The sequence below is a fragment of the Frankliniella occidentalis genome, unplaced genomic scaffold (assembly GCF_000697945.3).
Source record: "Frankliniella occidentalis isolate FOCC.00 unplaced genomic scaffold, Focc_3.1 Scaffold8, whole genome shotgun sequence".
Taxonomy (NCBI): domain Eukaryota; kingdom Metazoa; phylum Arthropoda; class Insecta; order Thysanoptera; family Thripidae; genus Frankliniella; species Frankliniella occidentalis.
Genome location: NW_026267138.1, coordinates 2,460,785 through 2,472,680, shown reverse-complemented (window position 1 = coordinate 2,472,680; position 11,896 = coordinate 2,460,785). Strand labels below are relative to the sequence as shown.

At 62.0% G+C, this 11,896-nt stretch overlaps 1 protein-coding gene and 1 non-coding gene across 2 annotated transcripts in view; both read left to right on the top strand.

The window, feature by feature from the left end:
- Positions 1-639: 639 nt before the first annotated feature.
- Positions 640-11,896, top strand: part of LOC113213577 (CUGBP Elav-like family member 2) — a 275,917-nt gene continuing 264,660 nt past the window's right edge. The window contains exons 1-2 of the mRNA XM_052275201.1: positions 640-734; positions 853-992. The gene's annotated coding sequence lies outside the window, so the exon portion shown is untranslated. The remainder of the gene's footprint in view (positions 735-852; positions 993-11,896) is intronic.
- Trnai-aau (transfer RNA isoleucine (anticodon AAU)) lies at positions 3,618-3,691 on the top strand. The gene has a single exon. It is a non-coding gene; the product is annotated as a tRNA-Ile (tRNA).

The window sequence follows — 11,896 nt, the reverse complement described above, 5'->3', positions numbered from 1 at the left end:
AATCTCAACTACCGAACTGTCTGCAAGCCGCGGGAAAAAAAAATATTGGTACGAAATAGTTCTAGGTAGGAAGCAATACATACAAAACTCTCGTCCAATCAGGACTGTCCTACCTGCTGTTGTTCTTCCTCTTCTGCTAAACCACGGTATTCGTATGCCGCACCGGGTGTCTCGGGAGCAGGAGGGGCTGGCAGCGAGGGCATGGCGGGGTCCAGAGTTACAAGCGACCCGGGACGAGGGGTGAACATGAATTAGCCCCCCTCCCCCTCCCCTGATGAATGAATAAATGCGTAAATGAATAAGATAGCTTTTAATCGTGTTCCCGTGCAGCACTTAGGCCCGTTGCTCGGCGTACAGCGGCTGATCCCGATTGGGAGGAGGTGGAGGGAGGGGGAGGAGAAGGCTTTGAGAGGAAAAGGCGGGAAAAGGTACTCTGAAAATCAAAGGGCGTGCGTCAACGTCAAACGCCCGACATTGCCCACGCTGGATATTTGAGATCTTATTGTACCGACTTTGTAAACTTTGGTAAGAATGAGTAGCGCGCCTGAGGCGATGATAGTTCGTTCTGATTTGAAACTAGCGCTGACAGCGCCCCCTGGCGGCGCGGCGGGAGAAGCTGTCAGTCCGGCAGCAACCTGCAACGAGGAGGGCAACGGCTATCGGCGCGGCGGCGGGCGGACCGGCACCGGCCGGCATCGCATCGCTACGGGTCTCCGAGGAACTTGGGTTTGCTTGTGTGTCGTAGTTTTGGCGACTGCTTTTCTCCTAATCTCTTCTCACGTTTCGTGGTGTGCAGTAAGTGTTTCTGAATGCCCTAGTTTTCATGTGAACCTCTCCAATCTCTACTTGAAGGTATCGTGTGCGGGTGCGAGCCGGCTTTGAGGTTAGACTGCTACCATGGAACGTTCCTCCACGACGACGGAGGACCCCTCTGCAAAACTGGCTTGTTTGGAAACGACGGCGGTATCGTGACTTGCTGTGGATTCAAATCGGTAAGTTATCAGCAGTATTTACGTTGCGTGCCACGTGGGCTCCAATTAGGCTAAATATGCAACTTCCGGTACACTTGTTTTCCGAGAGGCATCGAGTGAAATTGTCTATGGGATTTACCAAGCTACTTTGTTGGTTAATCTTAGAAGTGTGTGCCTCTTTACCGGCTGGTCTGGTCAGCGAACTAATTTAACAGTCTTGTTGAGTCGCTCGCCCGAAATCCAAACTCTCAGCCCCTTCCGTCCCCTCCGCCTGATTCCCTCTGCCGACCGATTTCGTTACCCAATAAACTCGATTGGGGATATGTGCGATTAGTGGAGATAGGCAACAACACAAACCAAATAAGCTGCTGGCTCCTCAGAAAAGTTTTCCGCCGAACTGCTGCGAGCGCAAGAGAGAGAGCGAGCGAGGGAGGGAGAGAGAGACAGAGACTAACATAGGGGGAGGGGTGGGCGGTGGGGGCTCCAGGCTCCAAGGAGGAGGAAAAAGGGATGCGATGCGAGGGTTTGGAGGGGATTCGAAAGAGCAGTCCTAGACGGATTGAAAACCAGGATCTGGAGGCTGGCGCTGTGCTGGGGACGACGGCGGCGGGGAGGCGCCGGGCGAGGGAACCGGGAGGAACAGGGAGGCGGACTTTACGGGCCGATTTCCTGCTCCGTATATCCCGGCCGAGGACTTTGCCGCGCAGCTGTCAACGCGAGTAAACGCGCTGTGGAATGAATTCCAGGGGAGGCCATCAGTGAGCTCCAGGCTTGCAAACGGCACCCCAAAGGAGGAAAAGGAATAAGGGTGTTGGGGGGGGGGGGCAATCTTCATGTTTGAGCCAGTGCTCTTCTGGCTGGACGGACGAAAACCTTGAAAAAGTTGTCGTCGGGAAGGAGGAGATGAGCTAGAGAATGGAAGGGGTTGGGGAGGGTGGGCGGGACGGGCTGGAACACCCTTACCCCAACCCCACCTTCAGTCCAGCCCCTTCGATAGAATCGTCACCGTCCCCCCGAAAAGCCAAACGGCCCCGATGTTTAAATAATGCGAATCGCGCGGCCGATCTTCACCGCCCGCCCGGCCCGGCCCGCGCCTCCTCGTCAGGCGACTGACGCTCATCAATCTCCTTTTGTTTGTTGTCGCTGCTCGCTGCTCGGCTTGGCCGGGGAAAGTAAGCGCGAGGGAAGGCGAGTTACTCTTGGCGGCGCTCGAGCGGTCGGGAAAGACTGAGAGAGAAATAGAGCGAGGGAGCGAGAAAGAGAGAGAGAGAGGGAGTATTTGAACCCTTAGTCGGAGACGCGGGGCGAGAGAGCGTGGCGTCGGCTGGTGGATTGGTGTAGGGTAGGGTAAGGTAAGACGATATCCGTCTGGATTAAACTCTGTGCTGCTGACTGGGGCCTTATATTTCGCCGGGGCTGAAAAGAAAAGTTGACAGATGTAGCTAAGGGCAGAGGTGAGAGCGAGCGCGGAGCTGCTGGGATTCATTATTCAGGAGAAAGTTGGCACCAGGGCGTCTCTCTGCGACGTGTCGTGCGCGCGTCCAAAGGGCAGGTCTCGGGGAGGGCGTGCGCCGTGCAGAGCCCTTGGCGATGGTCGACTTCTCGCTCGCTAGGTCGGCCGCTCTCGGGTGGGGGTGGGGCTGTATAGCTTGTCGGTAATTGGAGCAATCCGAGCCGAAGTGGGCCTCCGTGCTGCCGCCGGTGCCCGGTGCCCCGCTCTGCTCCGCACATCGCACAGGGCAGGGCGGCGCACAACCATCCCCTGCGGCTCGACTGCCCCATTTTTGACCGTCCGGCTGAAATTTCAGACTGGGACGTTGCGGCTCGGGTTCCACGCTGCTCCGCACGGCCGGCCGGCCTCCGGCCTGGCCCTTGGCCGCCGTGCAGCCCCGCCCGGACGCTATCACTGCATAATGAGCCTCGTAGACGCGATGACGGCGGCCGGCGCATATCCCTGTCGACGTGGACACTGCCATGAGTCTTGTGGTCGAGTGCGTTTGGGTTTGTGTTTTTATGCAAGTGTGTTTCTCTGTCAACACGTTCCCTGCTGCTGTGCATTTGGTTTTTTTTAAAAGCGTGACCACATAGTGGTCACGCCGCAGGGAACGTGCTAAAAGAAGAGGAATTATGGGAAGAACGTTAAAGCGTCTGATTGGTTAAGCCTGTAATCTCAACTACCGAACTGTCTGCAAGCCGCGGGAAAAAAAAATATTGGTACGAAATAGTTCTAGGTAGGAAGCAATACATACAAAACTCTCGTCTAATCAGGACTGTCCTACCTGCTGTTGTTCTTCCTCTTCTGCTAAACCACGGTATTCGTATGCCGCACCGGGTGTCTCGGTGTGCGGGTATGTTTGCCTAATTCTCTCTGCTCGTCCGTAAGGCCCCTGTGAAAATAGGCCCGACCACACGAATGTCTGCACCGCAACACCCGGTACGTATTCTTGCAAAGGGAAGGTCCCTTGGCAGATGACATGGCGGAGCTGTATCTTCTGCCCGCAGGCCGCGTCGTGTTGGCGCGCGTGGGTCGCGGTCGCGGGCTGGCGGCGGTCCCGCCATAGTCCGCCGGGCCTACTGAGAGTTTCAAGGCCGCCCGCCCGCCGCCGCGCGCCGTCTGCCGCCCGCCCGGGCCGCCTCGTCCCAACCGGCCCATTAGCTCAGTTGGTTAGAGCGTCGTGCTAATAACGCGAAGGTCGTGGGTTCGATCCCCCCATGGGCCAGTCTTTTTTGTGCCCCATGTTTCTTCGGAATCGTGTCCCACTATCTTGTCGCCCCATCACGTCCCGCCCGTCACGTCCCCCCACCAGCCGAACTGCTCGCCTGTCAGGCCGAGGCGTCCGTGGCCGGCGGCGGCCAGGAGGCAGCAAGGGCAGCAATCTCACGGAGCGGGCCATGAGCGGCGCCGGATATGAGTAGTTGACCGGAAACGGAAGGGACCGACGGACACTCGCTCTGCTGACTGGCCCGGGGTGGGGGCGGGCGATCCACGGGACCGAAGCTGCAAACCTCGACAGTAAGCGAGTAGGCGGGCGTGGCCGGGGCAGCGCAGCGGCGGCAGGGGCGGGGGGCTCGGGCTCGCGGGCCTGCTGACGGCCACACTATTGGCAACCGATGAATTCGGCCAAACACAAAGGTCCTCATCCAATTTCGGCGTCGGCGGGGGCCTTAGAGGCCGTCCCGGGGACGGTTTAATGGCGAGGGACCCCGCGCCGGCGAAGGGGTAACTCGCAGAAACTATGAGAAGGATCGATTGGTGGCCGCAGGCCGGGGCGTGGCGGGGCGTGGCGGGGCGTGGCCGCCATTGTCTAGGTAAGAGTCGGTGTGGCGTGGTGTGGGGCCTGCCCCGCCTCGCTGGCGTCCCCGTCCGTCGCGCCCGCCGTGCCACATGAGACCCCGCCACGCCCTGCGCCGCCACCGCCGCTTTCGCCCATTAAGTATGGTTCAATTTTGCCGATCGCCTCTGCCCTTGGACCTCCCTTTCTCTCTCTCTCTCTCTCCAACCCTCCGTCGCTCTCTCCCTCCCTGTCGCTCAGGGGCCGCCGTCGTGTTACCGTCGGGGTCATCTCAGCCAGCCCTCGCCATTAGCAGTCAAGGAGCCATCTCGGAAATCCGTCCTCGATGTCGCAGGCGGGGCGCCCTTTCTCCGGTCTCCCGGGCTGTGCCCTCCGCCACGACATCGGCGGCGTCCTCGTCCTCTCTCTCGAAAGTCCTCTCGAGTTTTGAACTTGGCGCGCAAACGAGCTCCGATGATGGGGCGCGGGTCCCCCGGGCCGGTTCGTTTATTCGTTTGATTTGAGCGGAGCGGCGTCCCGAGCGGCACTGGGCCCTTTGGAGGCGCCGCGCCGCTGCGGTGCTCCCGGGGCGTCCCGCGTGTGGCGCGGCCGCCTCCTGCAGCGCGCGGCCCCGACGCGGGGAGAGGAGGGCGCCGCGCTGCGCCACGCCCGCCAGCCCGCCGGGACAACTTCACATCGACTGGCTTTGGGAATTGGATTGGGAAATACAAAGGCTTTGAATCGGGTACATTGTCTCAGGAAGTTTGTGGGACCCCCTCCCCATCCGCGCCCCCCGGGGGCTCCCCACCCGGCTCGCCGGGCTGGGTCAGCTTACATGAATCAGCTCTCCCACACTCTCCCACTCCAACGCGGACGCAGATTTCGATTACAGTGCGCGTTTTGAGGTGCGGGGCGGGCGGGGCGCGTGGGGGCCGCGCGACATTCCCGTCGCGGAGGGGCGCCAGTAAATGCAATAAATGATTGAACGCTCGCCTGTGCTCGCTGATTGCCGACATTCCGCGCGCCCCTTTGTGCGCGCGCGCCGCGGATGGCCGGGGGGCGAGGGCGGGGCCCGCTTTGACACTTGGGCCCACTTGTCCTCGTCCGCCTTGGGGCTCCCCGACGACGACGCCCACACGCACGACGCCTCCCCTGGCTCGGCGGGGTGGTCGCCGCCACGTCCCCGATGCTGTCCCCCGGCCGCGGGCGCGCCGTGCGCAGCACGCCCCGCCGCCCGCCGCCCGCCGCAGCCGCTGTCGAGTTAGTTTAGCGACTTGACTTGTTGCTGAGCTTAACTTGAACTTGAAATTAAACTTTAACTTTAAATGCTCAGCTCTGTCAGGAAGCGCAAGGGGAGACCGCCCGGAAGACGGCGTGACGTGAGGCGCCTGGCGTGAGACGTGGGATGTGAGGTGGTGGACAGGCATGCCAACAAAAATCGCCAAAACATTTAAGCGCGCCGCAGGCCAAGGTAGACGCACATTTAGCTCAGCTTCACACGGTTTTAACGTGCGTCTACCTTGTTTAGTTGTCTGGGACGTAGTCTTCGCTCTCCTTCCAGCGAGCAACAGGGGCATTGCCTCCGGTTGTGCACGCCCCTTCCCCCTTCCCCTCGGGCCCAGCGCGGCCTATTGGCTTTAGTTCTGCGGAAACAGTTATCAGACAGGAGCGGAGGACGGTGGGATGGGCAGGGACGCGGCGGCGCCGGGGAGGAGGGGGAGGAGTCGGGCCCCATTACTGGTAATCCTTTGGTTGGATTTGCGTTTTGACGTCCTAATCCCGGCCTCATCCCATGTTGAGAGTATCTCAGGCCTGCCAGAGCAGAGAGTCGGGGCCGGCGCCGCCTCGACGCAGCAGCCAGGGCTCAGCCTCCAGCAGCCTCCGCTGATTCTGCCTTACCGGCGACCACCGAAATTTATATCTTTATTACCTATGCTTAATTGTTAATATTGACCAATTTTTTTTTAAAAAAATTCGACCTTCGCCATAAAGGCTTTCCCCGACCCTGGTCACCCGAGGGGTGAAAATTGCCCATACCTTGAGTACACCCCTAATTCTTCCCAATTCAAACTAATTCAGTCCAAACTCAACGTTATTCAGAGATATAATTCACCAACAAAGTCCAAATAATTCAGTTGAACAGTTCAATTCGAAAACAATTCAGTCCAATTCATATCCAATCCGCGAAATCCGTGTACCTAATTCAGAAGTTATTTTCTCCTTGTCGAAACGTTTTATTACTGCCGCCTGGCCTGGTAGTTCCCCCCGCGCGGCCCAAAGAGTTGGCCCGATGATCAGGAGGCGCGCGGTGACAGCTGCGGGGCGGAGACGCCTCCCCCCAAGTCCGCACGCACGCACCCCCTTTTGTCTCCACCACACCACGCTGGAGCGGAACTTTCCTCTGTCTCTACTAAACTCGCGCTCCTGGCGCTGCCCGTGCTGCCCGTGCTGCTTTCTCATTCAAATAAACGCGCGGTGCAGTCTGGCGGAGCGCAGCGCTCACGTACCTCGGCCACCTCGGCGCGCCCGGCCCGCCCCGGGGCCTTTGTGCTCGCCCGACGCCCCATTCTGGTTATCACTCCCTCTCCTCCCTCGCCATTGTTCCAGCGTTGCATTTCGCCAAGTCGCAGTTTTACGGAATCTCGCTCCTTCATCTTATTTCTCGCCGCCCGCCCTCGCCCCCCTTATTCATGTGTGTCCGAGTGATTTAGTGGGAGAATGTCTTCAAACACAAAGAGGCCAGCGCGTCTCTCTCTCTCTCCCCTCCCGCTGGGCGCCTGTCGGGTGGGCAACGCGCGCGCAGCGGCGTGCTCTGGTCGCTCTGTTGCCTACCGTACGGGCGCCCGGCGGGCTAGGCAACTCATCGGCCAGCGCTGTGATGCGAGACGACGTTGTCCTCGCTCTCCTCTTCTCCTTCCCACCTTCCCTTCCCTCCCGCCCTCCTCGTATTTCCTCCTCACGCATCCCCCTCCTCCCTCCCTCTCCTCCCCCTCCCCTCATCTCCGCTCTTTGCACTCTTACCGCGACCTCTGCCAGCCTCGCGCCCTTGGCTGTGTGTTCTCCAATCGCAGGCCCCAAATCGTTCCTCTTATCTCCCCTGAGCCGCCTTTCAATCGGCGCTGCGCCCTTGCCCCCCTCCTCCCTCTTCCCTTCCTGCTCCACCAACCCCGACCACCCCCCACACTGCTGAGTCGACACTCTCTGGTTCGTCGAAGGCGAAGAAGTTGGGGTTCGGAGTTCGGCTGTAGTAGGTGGTTTCGGCCCGCACTGCGAAGGTGAGCGGCGACCGGGTCCGATATCCAGGAGCTAGTACGGTAATAAATTTTCGACGCGTGTCACGAACTGTTGACGAGGATAAGTGTGCGTGGACAAAGATTTACTCCTGTTCCGGATGGTTTAGTTAATAATTTCGACCCTAGGAATTGTTTTCAGGCAGCGCGCCGACGATTATGCGACACTTCGGTCGATGTTAATCCATTAGGCGAAGGAGACATGTCACGCGGGTGGACTCTGTGACGGGACAAGGACGCCTTCTAGTCATAGTTGGCCGCCCGGCCTGGATGTGCGTCCGGCGTGCGCACGAAGGACATGAAAGCCCTCCTGCTGCTCCTGCTGGGGTCCACCTGCTCGCTGGCTGCGCTTCGGCCACCCCCTGACACTGCAGCTGGTAACACACGAACCCTCGTGCAAGTGAATGCCCCTGCAAGCGTAAGGACGACAAACGGCGTCTCTTGTGCACAGCAGAGGCGCTGAGCGCCGCCGTCCTCAGCCTCTTGAGCAACGCGTCGGCCATCTTCGTGGCGGGCAGCGCGCCCTGGCTCGACGTGTTCTGCGCCAGGATACCCGGCACCGCTACCCTCTTCAAGGATGGCCCGGGCGCTCACGTCGAGTGGGCCATGGCGTCCACCCGGAACGTGGTGGTCGTGGTGGCGGAGACGCCCGCCGCGCTGGGCGGCCAGCTGCTCAGCACGCCGTTGCCGCTGATCGGCAGCGTCCTGCTGTGGACGGTGTCGACGGCGTCCTCGACGGCGGCCGCGCTCAGCCAGGCCGCGCGCAAGCTGCTGCAGGTGCAGGCGCACCTGGCGCTGTCGCTGCCGGACGGCGCGGTGGCGCTGCACGCCGTGCGTGTGCTGAGGCTGGAGGCCCTGCGCGCCGAGCTGGAGGAGCTGGACCGCTGGTCCGGCGGCCGCTGGCTGCGCGGCCCGCACGACCTCGCGCCCTGCGACTCGTGGCGCCCGTGGGACCCCTCGCACCCCAACCCTAGCGCCCTGCTGCTGCATGTGGACAACGAGCTGCAGGACAGTGTGGCCCGCAAGTTCCTGGACGCGGCGGCGCGCACTTCGCGTTTCCGCATCGTGGACTTTGAAAAGCCGCGAACTGACCGTGATTACGCGGTCCGCGAGACTCTGATCATCGCCGACATAGCGCGCTGCGGGCTGGACGTCTTCACCTGTGGCTCGTCCTTTGCCGTGGCGCCGTCCTACCAGGTGTGGTCCTACGCGTGGATGCTGCACCGCATGTACGTGGTTGTGCCCGCGGGGCTGGGCGGCGGGCGGCGGCCGAGGCACGTGGCGGCCGGGGTGTGGTTGTGCACCGTGGGCGCCGTCCTGTGCGTGGCCGCCGTGCTGGCGGTGTCCTCGCGGTTGCGCTCCGGCCTGGCCGCGCGCTGCCCACTGCTCCAGGCGCTGACGCCGCTGCTGGCACAGGGCTGGCCCGCACCGGCCGCTCACCGCCCGCTCTACGGCGTCTGGCTGTTGGCGTGCGTAGTGCTCTGCGCCGGGCTGCAGGCCCAGATGCTCGCCGAGCTCAGCTTCGAGGAGCCGCCCGGCGAGATCAACAGCCTGACGGAGCTGGCGAGCGCTGGGCTGCAGCTGGGCATGCCGGTGTACGACCGCGCGAGCTTGAGCGGCCTCCATCACGGCAAGGTCTTCTTGTTCTACCACCCGTACTGGTACATGGTCGACCTCATGAGCAAGCACCGCAACATCAGCCTCCTCGTCAAGCAGGACGTGCTGCCCTTCATCGGCACGCACAGTCGCGACCGGAAGCTCCTGCACGTCTTTGAGGTCCCCATCATCGTGCACGTTACGCACGTCGCGTTCTCGCGGGGGTCCCCGCTCGCCACGCCGTTCAGACGCACCTACGGCCGCCTGCTGGCCGCCGGCATCCTCTCACACTGGGGACATGTTCAGCGAGCGAACGGATCCGAAGGTCTTCAGAGCGGGAGTTGCCTTTCGTGCGCCACGGTAAGCAAAAGTGACACTAACCTCACGGGAGCTGTACAAATAGTTCTGCACCGGGGGGAGGGGGGGGGGGGGCAGGGTGCACCCATTGACAACAACTCGATTTGGCACGTTCTAAAATCATCAGAGAGGGTCGACCGAGTCGACCTTCTCCGGCATTCTCTCATGCCGGGCCTGGTGCCGGACTAACCCGACCTCTGTCAGTTACATTTCGTTTTTTTTCCTCCCCCTCCTCTCTGTAGGGGCTATCATTTTGCGGAACTATATGTGCCTTGTTTGCAGAGGCGCCGCCTAGACTGGAAGCCGCTGCAGACGGGCGCGACGCTCTCGGCGACGCTGCAGCTGCTGGCCGCGGGGCTGGCGCTCGCCTCGCTCTGCTTCCTCGCGGAGGTGGTGCCGGTGCGAGTCGTGCAACGATCGGGACGTCAACAACATGGGTGTTATCGACCGATGTCAATCCATTAGGCGCAGACAATCCACTTGTTATTTGCGGACGCCAAAGCGTTGTGTTGCCGAGGCTGGCGAGCCGCCCGTGGGACATGGACGCCGGACGCCGTGCTGTTGCTCCTGCTAGGCTCAACCTGCTCGCTAGCTGCGCACCTCGTTCCGCCCGTAGACACCACCGCTGGTAACCGAGTTCACCTCACTGTGCAACCCGTTAACGCCTCTGTGAGCACGGCTTCTATTGTGCGCAGCAAAGGCGCTGAGCGCCGCCGTCCTCAGTCTCGTGGGCAACGCGTCGGGCATCTTCGTGGCGGGCAGCGCGCCCTGGCTCGACGTGTTCTCCGCCAGGATACCCGGCACCGCTACCCTCTTCAAGGGTGGCCCGGGTGTCCACGTCGAGTGGGCCATGGCGTCCGATCGGAACGTGGTGGTCGTGGTGGCAGAGACGCCCGCCGCGCTGGGCGGCCAGCTGCTCAGCACGCCGTTGCCGTGGATCGGCAGCGTCCTGCTGTGGACGGTGTCGACGGCGTCCTCGATGTCGGCCGTGCTCAGCCAGGCCGCGCGCAAGCCTCGCTCTGCTTCTTTGCGGAGCTGGTAGCGGTGCGACCGAGCAGGGGGCGGCGCGCGCGACGGCACGTCTACCGTTGGACCCCCACATCACCCTCAAGGCGATAATGTATATTTGCGACAGCTTTCTGTACATCTGTATTCATGTAAACGTTTATTTGCCTACACCTGTAATATCCCAAATTTTGCAAACATGCACGCCTTCTGCTTGATGAGAGGCAGAGGAGAACGCCCAGGTGCGAGAGCCGTCATCAACATCATCCCGCACGCGCGTCACGGTCCATATATTTATTTATGGCATGCGGTCGAAAAGCACATACGCCATCGTTTCACGGCCATGACGGCCCGCTTGGCGGCGAGGCGGGCGCTGGTCAGCTCGAGAGAGCCGCCCACCCCCCGCCCCGCCCCGCGCCCCGCCTCCGTCCATCGGACCGGACCGGGCCGAGCGAATCATAGAGGGGTAGACATAATTTATTCCCCGAGCACTACATCTTCCCCGGGCCGGCGGGCGCGCGCGCAGGGCGGCCCCCGGGCGCCCGGCTCAGCCCGCGGCTCGGCACGGCCAGGCACGGCCAGGCACGGCCCAGGGCGCCCTTCTTTTATTCGCTTTTAGTATCGGCCATAACTTTCCTTTTATGTTTCGTCCGGTTTCACTGTCGGATTTTTCTGACAGTGCTCCCCCCCTCCGCCCCCCATACCGAGCATGAGCGCCGGCTCGCACCTGTCGAGACACTATTTATCGCTGACACAATGGAGAGCGCTGAGGGGCGGCGCGGAGGCTGCGTGATAACCCCCCACACCCCTCTCGCAAATCCTGCGCGCAGACGAGTCGCTGGATCAGCAGGTCACGCGGTGCCCCGCGGGGTCATGCGCCACGCCGTGAGTGGCCGGGCCAACACTTGCTCGTCACTCGTGCCTATCGCGTGACGGCATCGTGTGTCGTGCGGAACGTCGCTTATTGCCGTGACTATGTGCTCCGGTGTCGAGGTCGCGGGCGAAGAGGACGACCTTGGCCGCGCTGGCAGCGGGCCGAGGTCCAGGAGGCCTCGCCCGCCTCAACCCTCCTGCCCTGCCGTGCGCCGCCCCAACTCAAAATTCATATGCCATATCGGATAGACATTAAGGGCGGGGGAGGCTGGCCCTGCCCTGCCCGCGCCGCAGAGTGGCCGCGGCTGTCTCCTGGGGGGACCGTCGGGGACCGTCCTTTGCAGCGATGCGTGGTGTGGGCCCGGGGGAGCGTTCGGACGGTGCCTCGCCTCGCTCGCCTCGGGGAGGCCCTTCCGTTCCCCCCACGGCGCCCCGCGGCCTCGCCTGCCAGGAGCGGTTTTATGCCCTGCCCTTCCGCCCCGGTAGGCCGCCGGCCGCGGCAGGACGTCCCTCTTCCCGACGCGTGACCGCG